Source organism: Somniosus microcephalus, chromosome 8 (assembly GCF_052327205.1).
Source record: "Somniosus microcephalus isolate GS21.2 chromosome 8, FLI_Smic_1.0, whole genome shotgun sequence".
Taxonomy (NCBI): domain Eukaryota; kingdom Metazoa; phylum Chordata; class Chondrichthyes; order Squaliformes; family Somniosidae; genus Somniosus; species Somniosus microcephalus.
The window spans coordinates 45,611,096-45,624,069 of NC_140994.1; the positions used below are offsets into that span (position 1 = coordinate 45,611,096).

The 12,974-nt window shown below is 44.3% G+C and overlaps 1 protein-coding gene across 4 annotated transcripts in view; it reads left to right on the forward strand.

Moving 5' to 3' along the window:
* The window catches only part of dock1 (dedicator of cytokinesis 1), a 712,419-nt gene that overhangs the window by 685,044 nt on the left and 14,401 nt on the right, over positions 1 to 12,974 (forward strand). The window lies entirely within an intron of this gene.

Genomic DNA, 12,974 nt, shown 5'->3' on the forward strand with positions numbered 1-12,974 from the left:
TTTGTCTTTTTATTTCAGATTTCCAGCATTCGCAGTATTTTGCCTTTGCATCAGTGTACTTGTCTGCTCTTTAGCCAAGGGTCACTGATACCAATTGTAGCACCCGAACTAAGATCAACTAACTCAGCATGGACTATGAATAAACTGGCTTGTTTAGACCAGCTACACTCTTGCAAAGCTCGCTGAGCCATTGAGGAAACCCTGATATGTTTCTAATTCGAAATGTGGGGATAACACCATCTGGAAGGCAGTAATCTGTTATATGCCTCCTTTTCTTTATGATCATGATCCAGCCAAGTGTTCGCACCACCCGCAGCCCCCATGCTGTGCACCTTTATGCATCTCAAAGGGCAAGTTGGTGATATTTACCTAAATACTCCTGAGTCAGCCCCAAGGAACAATGTAAGAGTAATAATTTATCTTGTGACCCACTCCCTGTGGGAATACATCGCCGTCTGAGCTGAAGAATTCACTGTGTAGGGGCTCAAACTGATATTAACATTTTTTTTGTTCATGGAATGTGGGCATCACTGGCAAGGCTAGCATTTATTGCCCATCCATAGTTGTCCTTGAGAAGGTGGTGATGAGCCGCCTTGAACCGCTGCAGTATGTGTGGTGAAGGTACTCCCACAATGCTGTTAGGGAGGGAGTTCCAGGATTTTGACCCAGCGACGACGAAGGAACGGCGATTTACTTCCAAGTCAGGATGGTGTGTGAATTGGAGGGGAACTTCGAGGTGGTGGTGTTCCCATGCGTCTGCTGCCCTTGTTCTTCTAGGTGGTAGAGGTCACGGGTTTGGGAGGTGTTGCCGAAGAAGCCTTGGCGAGTTGCTGCAGTGCATCTTGTAGATGGTACACACTGCAGCCACAGTACACCAGTGGTGGAGGGAGTAAATGTTTAAGGTGGTGGATGGGGTGCTAATCAAGCGGGTTGCTTTGTCTTGGATGGTGTCGAGCTTCTTGAGTGTTGTTGGAGCTGCACTCATCCAGGCAAGTGGAGAGTATTCCATCACACTTCTGACTTGTGCCTTGTAGATGGTGGAAAGGCTTTAGGGAGTTAGGAGGTGAGGCACTCGCTGCAGAATACCCAGCCTCGGACCTGCTCTTGTTGCCACAGTATTTATGTGGCTGGTCCAGTTAAGTTTCTGGTCAATGGTGAACCCCAGGATATTGATGGTGGGGGATTCGGCGATGGTAATGCCATTGAATGTCAAGGGGCGGTGGTTAGACACTCGCTTGTTGGAGATAGTCATTGCCTGGCACTTCCGTGGTGCGAATGTTACTTGCCACTTATCAGCCCAAGCCTGAATGTCGTTCAGGTCTTGCCGCATGCGGGCATGGACTGCTTCATTGTCGTAGGAGTTGCGAATGGCACTGAACACTGCAGTCATCAGCGAACATCCCCACTTCTGAACTTATGATGGAGGGAAGGTCATTGATGAAGCAGCTGAAGATGGTTGGGCCTAGGACACTGCCCTGAGGAACTCCAGCAGTGGTGTCCTGGGGCTGCGATGATTGACCTCTAACCACCACAACCATCTTCCTTTGTGCTAGGTATGACTCCAGCCAGTGGAGAGTTTCCCCCCCCGATTCTCATTGACTTCAGTTTTACTAGGGCTCCTTGATGCCAGACTCGGTCAAATACTGCCTTGATGTCAAGGGCAGTCACTCTCGCCTCACCTCTGGAATTCAGCTCTTTTGTCCATATTTGGACAACCTGGAGCTGAGTGGTCCTGGCAGAATCCAAACTGGGCATCAGTGAGCAGGTTATTGGTGAGTAAGTGCCGCTTGATAGCATTGTCGACGACACCTTCCCTCACTTTGCTGTTGATTGAGAGTAGACTGATGGGGCGGTAATTGGCCGGATTGGAATTGTCCTGCATTTTGTGGGCAGCACATACCTGGGCAGTTTTCCACTTTGTCGGATGGATGCCGGTGTTATAGATGTACTGGAACAGCTTGGCTAGAGGCGCGGCTAGTTCTGGAGCACAAGTCTTCAGCACGACAGCCGGGATGTTGTCGGGGCCCATAGCCTTTGCTGTATCCTGTTCTATGCAGCATGTTATTATATCAGCATGGAGGTCTACCATTTCTTTGATATTTAACAAGCTTTTCTTTGGCGCAGCAAAATATGTCTTTAGTAGTTGCCTTTTATGCAGTGCTTCAGTCTTAATGTTTTTATGAAAAAGAACATAAGTGCCTATCTCTACAATTAAGTCTTGGTTATAGGATATATCACACCTAGGGTGGAGTATAAAAAGTAATCTGTCACAATTGGTCGAAAAAAGTTGCTACTACCGATCATGAATGAAGAACCTACACAAACTAATCAATTAAATCACTTGGTTTTAGTTTTTTGGAACCAATCTGTAATCAGCCACTTACACAAAACCAAACTAATCAAATTGTTTCAATTTTTTTTGCCAAACTGATTTGCCCACTATATTCCTTCCTCAATCAAGTCAGTATTTCCAGCTAAAATAACATCCGTCACATTTTTTTAAAATCACAGTTCTGAAGAAAATAATTTAACCTGCCCATAAAATTGAGTACTTAATATTAGAAATGCCTGAAAAAACTCCCCAACCCCAAGTCTGTTTTTAGATTCGCCCGGATCTTGGGTGCTGGGGATTTGTACAGGAGTTGTAGTTTTCATCCTGCTCTGTGTATTACCCTGACTGCATCTTGATACAGGCAAAAAAAAAAGTAACTGGGCACACGCAGTAGGAGAAAAAAAAGTCAAAACTAAAAAGATTAAATTTGTTACAGCATTTTATACAATCTAAGCCGTTAACTAAAAATTCTGAGCGAACGGTTCTTTGGGATGAGAATTTTTTTGTGCAGTTGAAGGGTTCTGATGTTTAGACTGGGTTCAGAAAGGATGTTAATGAGATACTTTAATATTGAGCTCAGACAGTTCTCTTCTTCTTGGGCAGTCCCTTGGAACCGAGGATGACTTGCTTCCACATTAAAAATGAGTTCTCAGGTGACTGATGAGTCCAATACGGGACCTACAGTCTCTTTCACAGGTGGGGCAGACGGTGGCTGAAGGGAAGGGTGGGTGGGGTGCTGGGGTTGACGTGCGCTGCTTGCGCTTGGCTTTCGCTTGCTCCCGGCGAAGAGACTCGGGGTGTTCGGCGCCTTCCCAGATGCTTCTCCTCCACTTTGTGCGGTCTTGGGCCAAGGATTCCCAGGTGTCAGTGGGGATGTTGCACTTTTTCAAGGAGGCTTTGAGGGTGTGGACAAATGTTTCCATTAATATGATTAAGAACACTGTTCATAATTTTTTTTTTTAATTTGTTTGTATTTCAGCTTCTACCTTAATCCTATGTGTATGTCCCAATCTTTATTTCGCTCTCTGTAAAATTTATAAAAAGTAAATTAGAATCTGTTCATTTTACTTCCTGGTTTGCTGTCTGAGAATTCTTCGATGTGATTGGCTGCTTAGCCAGCTTGATGACATCGCTGTTACTGGACGCTGCAGATTTGCTTGATTTGGCGCCAGATTCAAACAAAGGTCAGGAGAGCTGAAATTCACGCCAAAGAGATCGCAAGATCTTTATGGGCAGCTTTCTTCGAGGCCAGCGGCGAGTGCCGTCGCTTTGCTGCTCACCGCAAAGTCCGGGCCAATGGTCTTTGTCTCTCGCCGAACAGCCATCTGTTCTATTACCTCAACCGAGATAACGCACACCGAACGTAACCTCCTTAAAACCACCCTATAAAAGATAAGATAACAAGAATGCTCGAAATGCTCCAAGGACATGCTTGACTTGACAAGGTTTCAATCTTTGGCTGTCTAATTAAACTATGATGTTTATATAGAAAGCCTTATTCTAAAATGGAAGCTTTATTCTAAAATGGAAGCCAGCAAAAGCACTTGTTTACAAGGTACTAGTTGTTGAAAAAAACCTATGTGGTGCCAAGCTATGCCTAAGGCAGCTTTAGCAAGAGCTAAATCCACTGTGGGAATTCAGGAGAGAAGATACCTTTTCTAATCATGTAAATAATAGTTAAACAGAAGCAAGTTTTTAGGGAGGGAGGAGGGAAGAATAAAAAATAAATAAAGTACTTGCATCTTAAAGCAAAATACTGCAAATCTACAATGGGAGAGAGCAAAACAAATTTTATAATATAAATAACAGAATAAGAGTAAAAAGCAAAAAATTCCATAAGCTGAAAAACTGAAACATAAGCGTATAGTGCTGTAAGCACATACAGCAGGTCAGTGAGCATATGGAGAGAGAACAGACAGGTTTGATCCAGACCTCCTTCAGAAGTGAGAAGTTAAAGAATACCAAGCATTTTAATAGAATCATGAAAAAGGGGAGATGGGAGTGGGATAAAAGCAAACTGATACTTCATATGAGGTTTTGAGGAGGGAATAACAAAGTTATATGAAGAGGTAGACTAAGATAGCAGCAAGGCCCTGTATCTTCTTATGGTGTTTAACATTTTTATTTTGTATCAATCATGTGATATATGACTTCAGTAAATTTGCAGCATTACAAAACCACTGTTGTGTTTAGGCCGCAACAAGAATGCATAAACATTACAAACTACATTTAGGTCCCAGATGACCCGTGTGCTATACCACGGGAGGTATACTAATCTGTGTTAAGGTATTTGATACCTTTTGGGTGACAGTACCAGATGTTGCTGCAGTTTAGTATTTTTTCCTGGTTTCTGGAAAAATAGTTCCTTCCCTGTTTCCACTGGCAGGAGGGTCGGTAACCAGAGGACACAGATTTAAGATAATTGGCAAAAAAGGCAGGTGGGAGAGAAGACTTTTTTATTCAGCGAGTTGTTATGATCGGAAATGCACTGCCTGAAAGGTGGTGGAAGCAGATGAAATAGTAACTTGCAAAAGGGAATTGGATATATACTTGGAAATAAAAAATTTGCAGGGTTATGGGGAAAGAGCAGGGGAGTGGGACTATTTGGTAACTCTTCCAGAGAGCCGGCACAGGCACAATGGACCAAATGGCCTCTATGCTACATTCTATGCTTCTAAGTATGCAGGTACATCATCGCAACAAGAGGTTTTAAGATGTGTTTTCACTCTTCCAGTGAAATATTCACTGACAACTATCATTGTTGCTTGGAAATGCATTCAATTTATGAAATGAAAAAAAATAATACCTGTGCAGGGTTGAGCTATGAATTCCCTACATCATATGACAAGTACAGCATGATTACTTTACAAACGTTGATTGTTGCTTTGTGGAACATAATAGAAATTCTATATCATATTATCTGTTTTATAAGTATTATTAAGCATTATATATTGACGGCTGTCGAGAGAAAATTGTGATGTATGTATTGTTTTAAATATGCGATATCAGTGCAGCAGATAGAAGTTCATACATTCGAGATTTTATCTTCACAGTGTCACATTAGTTCTTGAGGGAAATGTCAGGAGTCATGGTGTGATCCGTTTATCACCTTCTGTAAAGCTCAGAACTTTTGATAAATGACCAGAAGTGAACACGATACGGCAAATAATCTTTTATAAATGTACATCAGCAGCAGTACACAAACAACAGTGAGGTGAATGACCAGTTAATAATTTTTTGGTGGTATTTGTTGACCAGGAAAACTCTGCTCTTCTTCAAATGACACCGAAGAATTTTTTAGTTCTTCCTAATCTGGCAGACTGGACCTTGGTTTAAAAGTTGCAATCTTGCCGACCCCCTGAGAGACTTCTTTTACAAAACCTTCTCCTGCCAGGAGTACAGGTTGTCCCAGACCACGGATACCTTTACAGCTTGTTCAGTGATTAAATGGTGAGTCCTGCTTATAGCAGGATGGGACAAATGATGTATCCCTTAAAGGATTCCTTGTCGGCATGTTTCTTTAAAAATATTTTTTTATAAAATGGATGTTTGTAGGAGAATATATAGGACTGTGGTAACAGAATGTGAAACGTAAGCAATATTCTTATGAGGGATGTTTCTACTAACATTTCCACCTGGGGTTTTTAGGGCAGATTTACCTCTCCCCAGCATTGGACATGAGGATTGCCCTCTCCCATCCTCCGACTCCCAGTCTCCTTTCCTTCCCTCCTGACCTTCGAACCTTCCCTCCCAGCCTTCAAGCCCCGACCTCCTCTCCCGATCCTCCGATTCCCAGCCTCCAATCCTCAGCCTCCAATCCTTCCCTCCTGATCCTCTGACCCCGGCCTCCGATCCTTCCCTCCCAATCCCCAACCTCCTATCTTTCCTTCCTGACCCCCGATCCCCAGTCAGGAAAATTGCCCCTATTGTCTCACGCCAGGAATTATTTCTTTCTACTTGAAATTAGAAGCTGTTAATTGTGTGTTTTTGGGTCACTGTCTATACGTTTGAACAATACCTGAAAAGATGCAAGAGTTATTTAATAGCTACTTTTAAAAAAAAGATCTTAAGCTATTAGGGAAATAGAAAAGACTTATTCTGACTTTATTGTCCAATGAATTGCAAAATGGAGCATTTAGATTTATCACAAATAATCTGGCATTTGCTTTATTAAACTTCTATGGAAACACCATTTGTGTTGATGAGAGGAATATTAGACAAGTTAGGTTTAGGTATTCATAGTGTTCTGATTGATTTCATACACAAGCCATTCACAAAATCAACAATTGAATGAGAAATGCTAAATTCAACAATATATATCCTGAACAGCACAGTGAATTATCGTAATACTTTGATATGTACAGTATGTGATATTTCCCTATGACATGCAGTGTGATAAAATCAATTAGCACTGCATTTAAAGTCCCATGATACAATAGCACTTCAATTACATTTTGCAATTTGATCATAGGCGCCTTCTAACTGCTAGGATGCCTGCCACCAATTCTAGCCCAAACCAGCACGACAAAATCCAACTGTAGAGAATAGCATAGGTTGAAGTTTATTTTGAGTAGATAATGGGACAGATTTTCACCAGTCTGCAAGCAAAAACAGGGCGGTACCGTCTTGAAAAATCGCAGGGAAAAACTTACTACCTGTTCCTGACCTGGCTATCGCCTTCCTGAAAGGGACCTACGACAGGGGCAGCTGGAGCAGCCACCTGTTCGAGGAGGTAGGCCCTCATATTATGCAAATCAGGGTCTTATGGTATACATAGGACCCCGATTGGCATTTTGGGAGATAACTGGACAGAGTGTGTGCTCCCTCCAGTTTGAGCTGGCAGTATAGCTGAAAAGGACCAGAAATGGTCAATTTAAAATTATTTTTATGGGGCAGGAGAGCTGCTCAGGGCTTCGCAAGAATAATGTGTGCTGCTGATGCCCAATACTCCCCCGCTGGTCTACCTTGCTGGTAGAGCCAGCGAGCCGTAGTAGAACACCTGTTCGTGCTCCAGCCTGCTGCTAGTTGGGTAATGAGGTCCAGGCCTGGTAGTGAGGGCAGCCGTCTAGCGCATTCTGCCATTTGGCCGCCCGATAGTTAAAATCTATCCCAACATGCCACAGAGGTCAAATGATACTATTAGGCTGCACAGGTTCTGCTTATGCATTTTGACATCTAAACCTCTCGATTTGTTACTGCTTTTATGTTATCGTTAGCTCTTGTCTCTGGATCAAGATGTTGTGAATTTGAGTCAAACAGCAGAATTTGATTAATTTAATAGTATGGGTTAATACTCCAGTGTAGTACAGAAGGAGAGCAACATTGGAGGAGCTGTTGTCGTTTTGGATGAGACAGTAAACTAAGGCCCAGTCTGCTTGTTCAAGTGGACCTAAAAGATTATTTGGTGCCATATCTGGTGCCCTGGTCAACATTCCCCTTCAACAAATACCACCAAAAAATGAGTAACTGTTCATTTCTTCTCATTGCTGTTTGTGCACTGCTGCTGGATGCACGCAAAAGAAGTTACTAATTGTGTGAAGCACTTTGAGACATTTTTACATTGTTAAGCAGCTACATGAATGTAAGTTTTTTTATTTCTTTCTATATATCTTCAATTTTCTACTTTCCATCATGAACCATTGTTCTAACTGATGGATGAGATACGATGAGGAATTCCTGACATTGGTTCCTTGATCAGCTGCTACCAGTGGGAAGCGGTGCTCACAGTGTGCACTGATTGAGAAATCATGGACCCAAATTCCTGTTTTTAGCCATTAATTTAAATGGTCAAAAAATCAGGCGGTCCGAGTGGTGAGAATGGGAGAATCTGATCGGAGGGTCAATCCTAATGAGTGACGTTTGTACCTTCCAAACGAAACAACATCAGTACTTAAAAAGGGCACAGTATGGGTCTCTGAGAAGACTGGTCGCACTGACACCAGTGAAAAGGAGCAGGTGCACTCTATGGGATCCTGTTAAGGCACCACCCCAGCACATGTGCTCCACTTTGCAAATGTAAATTGTCAGATGTAAGGCTCCAATGTTGAGCCTTGTAAATGATATATTCAAAGGTAATAGTTCCAAAATACATTGAGGTGATCTGTGTGTAAGGCCTTACCCTTAGTTATTTTCTCATTCATCTGTCTTTTTTCAGATTAAACTGTAATTAAAAAAAAGTGGAGATCGAGTTACTAATATTGTGATTCAACCACCAGTAATCTCAAATTAAAATTTTGCCCCATTCCTTAGGCAACTCATGAGACAGCAACAGATGGATAAACGGAGCTAGCTGGCTTAGGGGTGTGTTAAAAGATTAAAGTATCGTACAGAGAAAGAAATGCTTCTCTTTAATACATAACTCCTCCAAATTTCACAATAATGCCATTTGTTCACTGTTCACAGTTTGAAAATAGCTGATTGGACAAGTCAACAGAACATGAAATTTTATTTTATTTCATAAAAGTTCAATTTATTAAAAAAAAAGAAACCAGGTGGCAACATTAACTTTTTAAATATAAGGCAGATATCTATAAACTCCTGTCTGAAAATGTTCAACTTTTACTTTCCATGTCCACATTGTGACCAAAAACTACCATGTCTCTCACATTTGCTAAGAGCAATTCTCAGGCGGAATCTTACCGGCGCTGCGAGTGCAGTTTGAAGGCGGGTCTGCTGTCAAAATGGCAGTGATTGAATGCGGGGCGGAAGTCCACTCTGAACCCACCTCCTTGTTAATTTCTCAAGTGCCGGCTCTGCCTGCGGTTTGCAGACCCGGCACTAAGCGGCGGGTCAAGCAATTGAGATATGCTCGGGGCTCACGTCAGGTAAGTGTCAGGTTCTCAATGACTTTCTATTGCTGTGAATAGTTGACAGCTGCAAAAGTGGTATAAAAGCTACCATTTCACAGCTGTTCAATTTCCAATCTTAGAAGCTGGAGCCTTCAATATTTGGAATACACTTTTCAGCTTTATGGAGGTTTGAATTGTTTGGAGCAAACACTCTATCCAGTGTCACCTCCTTGGAACAAACTCTCACCATTGACAGATTGCTTCTGTCATCTCAACTTCAGCTGCCATCTATTCCATCAGCATCGGTACCCTTGAAAAATTCTCACCTTGGTCCTCAGAATCCCACCACGATCCGCCCCAACACCAACATCACCAGGCACACCAGCAGCACCACCAACCTTCTTCGCAATCACCTGATGCTGCACAGGACACAGGGCATCAGCACCCGAGCACATTGCTGCCCAGGAGACCAAAGATGGCCTCACCATGGCCAGATTTACTTCACTTGACGCTGTACACCCTGGCTGCCACATGATGCGACAGGTTGGCACCACCCCACACCAACACCATAAAGCATCCCTACAATGACCAAGCCATTCCTTTCACACTCATCACCATTGGGGGGGATACCGTTATGTCTCACCATTCACTGCAACTCACTCAGCCACTTTCAAAGGTGTACACAGATCTGTCCAAGAAGGCAAAGTGTTGAAAATAAAGATTTCAATGTTTGACAACACATTAACAGAAACTTTACATGAACATTGGCGATAACACCCAACTGCCTACCCTTGTGTGTTGTTAGTTGGTATAATTGGACAAGGATGAGGGTGAGTGTGTGGATTCATTTTAGAATACCGACCCAAATTAAATTCAGTGGCCTGTAATTTGTGCCCCCTATGGGTGCGTACGAGGTGCGTACACGCCCGTAAGGGCCACACAAGTTCCAGGTTTTTGCATGCAAAGTACATGCGCGAAAACCTGGAACTTGCGATCTGTCAAGAATCTTCTTGACAGATCCAATGCATCCTTGGGAAAAGGGCACCCGCGGACGGAGAGTTGGGCTGTTTACCCAACTTCTGCCCAGCGAAAGCTTGTGAAATTGTTATGCCTGGTGTTTAAAATGATAAAAGGATTCAGTAGGATAGATACAGATTAACTATTTCCTCTGGTGGAGGAATCCTGAGCAAGAGGGCATAATCTTAAAGTTAGAGCTAGGCCATTTAGGAGTGAAATCGGGGAGCACTTTTTAACGCAAAGGGTCGTGGAAATCTGGAAAACTCTTCCCCCAAAAGGCTGTGGATCAATTTTCCGTGTAAGCTGTGCGACTGCCCAGCGCTCCAGGGTCCCGCACAGCCAGTGAGCCAGCTTTTAAATTGAAAACCTGCGTACGCACAAACTTTTAAATGGGCCTCGCAGCCCAAAAAAAAATTACAGGGAACATTGCTGTGGATGCTCGATCAATTGAAATTTTCAAGACTGAGATCGGTAGATTTTGGATAAGTAAAGGTACCAAGGGATATGGAACAAAGTGGCTAACTGGAGTTGAGGTACAGATCAGCCAGGTCTAATAGAGTGGCGGAACAGGCTCAAAGGGCTGAATGGCCTACTCCTGCTCCTATATTCCTAGATGTGCAGAGAAATTGCTGGAGTTTAATCAACTAAACCTGCACAGCTTACCAACACGGTGCAGTGAAGTCCTTCCTACCCATTAGGAATTTGGTTTGGAGGGTTATCCAGTGGGCATGTTCTCACTGGAAGAGAAGACTCAGAGGTGATACGATTGCTATTTTTAGGATTCTAAAAGGACTATTAATGTAGACCATGATAAGCTATTTCACCTTGTCCAGAACAGCAGGACCAGAGAGCACGGCCTGCGCTTGAAGGGGGATTAATTCCAGAAATATGGTGGAACCAGTTAGTATTGATTCATTCAAATGCAAATTAGGTTTCTTTCAGAAAATAACATTTTGGGATACAGTATATGAATAATTTTATACATGATGTAGTAAGTACAGTATGCTTGGGAGGAACAGATGACTTTGGACCTGTGGTTCCCAAAGCTCTCCACAACTGGGGATTGCCTCACATTATTAGTCTGTTATAGGCTAATTGATAGATTGATTGCTATGACTAGTCATATAACAACTTGCATTTATATAGCTCCTTTAATGTAGTAAAATATCCCAAGGTGCTTCACAGGAGCGTATTCAGACAAAAATGGTAGTGTTTATTTCTACCAGATTTCTGATTGGTCATCTTGGAGGACAAGACACACCCAAAAGTTTACCTGGAATGAGTAATTAGATCCTGCCTGCCTAAGTAATCAAGTACTTTGTAAAGTGTAATTCGAGCCATTCTGACTGCCAGGCTCCAGGCAGAACAGAGCTCACATAGAACAGACAGGGCTCACCCTCACGGGTTAATACCTTCTCCCACCCCCCAAACAAGTTCCTAAACTTCCTTCCCACCCCACGAGTTTCTGACCTTTTCCCTCCCTTACATGTTTCTGACCTCCCCTCCCTGCCCAAGTTACTCCCCTCCACCCCCTCTCCCTGGGTTCCTGACATTCCCTCTCCCCCGCCCCTGCCACCCCCATAGATGGGGCATTGTGTGGGTCACGGATTGTTAGCAGGGTTATTGGGTATGAAGTGAGTAATGACAGTTTCATGACTTCCGGATTTTGTCCAGTCCAATGATGTCACTTGCCACACACGCACCGAGCGTTCCGAGAAATCAACCAGGTCTAGCAGAGGAGAGGGAGAACGTGGTGCAGTGTAAATGGGGTGGGGTTGGAAGAACATGATCCGCCTTACCACCCGGATCACGTTCTCGCTCTAACCCGCCCCCACCGGCCTTAGACCTGGATCACGTTCTTCCCCCTCCCCACTGTGCTCTTTCCCACCCCCAAGTTCCTGACCTCCTCGCCCCCCCATCCTTTCTCTTCTCCCCTTAATCCTCTCTCTCTCCCCCTCCTCCCCTTCCCCCTCTTCCCCTTCCCCCTCTTTCCCTTCCCCCTCTTTCCCTTCCCCCTCCTCCTCTCCCCCTCCCCTCTCCCCCTCCTCTCTCCCCCTCCTCTCTCTCCCCCTCCTCTCTCTCCCCCTCTCTCTCCCCCCTCCTCTCTTCCCCCCTCCTCTCTCCCCCCTCCTCTCTCCCCCTCCTCTCTTCCCCCCCTCCTCTCTCCCCCCTCCTCTCTCCCCCCTCCTCTCTTCCCCCCCTCCTCTCTTCCCCCCCTCCTCTCTTCCCCCCCTCCGATCCCCCATCTCTATCCCCCCTCTTTCTCCCCCCTCCGATTCCCTCTCGCCCCCTCCGATCCCCGCTCTCTTCCCCCCCGATCCCCGCTCTCTCTCTTTCCCCCCCGATCCTCTCTCTCTCTTTCCCCCCCCCCCCTCCACTCCCTTCAATCCCCCCCCCTTAGGTTTTAAGGAGCGTTTTAAAGGAGGAGAGCGAGGTGAAGAGACGGAGGTTTAAGGAGGTAATTTCAGAGCTTAGGGCTAGACAGCTGAAGGCACGGTCGCCCATGGTGAGTCGAAGGATGTCTGGGATGCACAAGAGGACAGAATTTTTGGAATGCAGAATTCTTGGAGGGTTGTAGGGCTATTGGAGGTTACAAAGATAGAAGCGAGGCCATGGAGGTATTTGAATACAAGGATAAGAGTTTTAAAGTCGGGGCGTTGGTGGACCGGGAGCCAATGTAGATCAGCAAACACCGTGGCAATGGGTAAACAGGACTTGGTGCGAGTTAGGACATGAGCAGTAGAATTACTCCCATTATCATATCATGCGAGTGCCAGGATAGTAGAACGTGAATTAGATGGACCGTGGTCTTTTTTCGTCTTGCAATTCCTATGTTC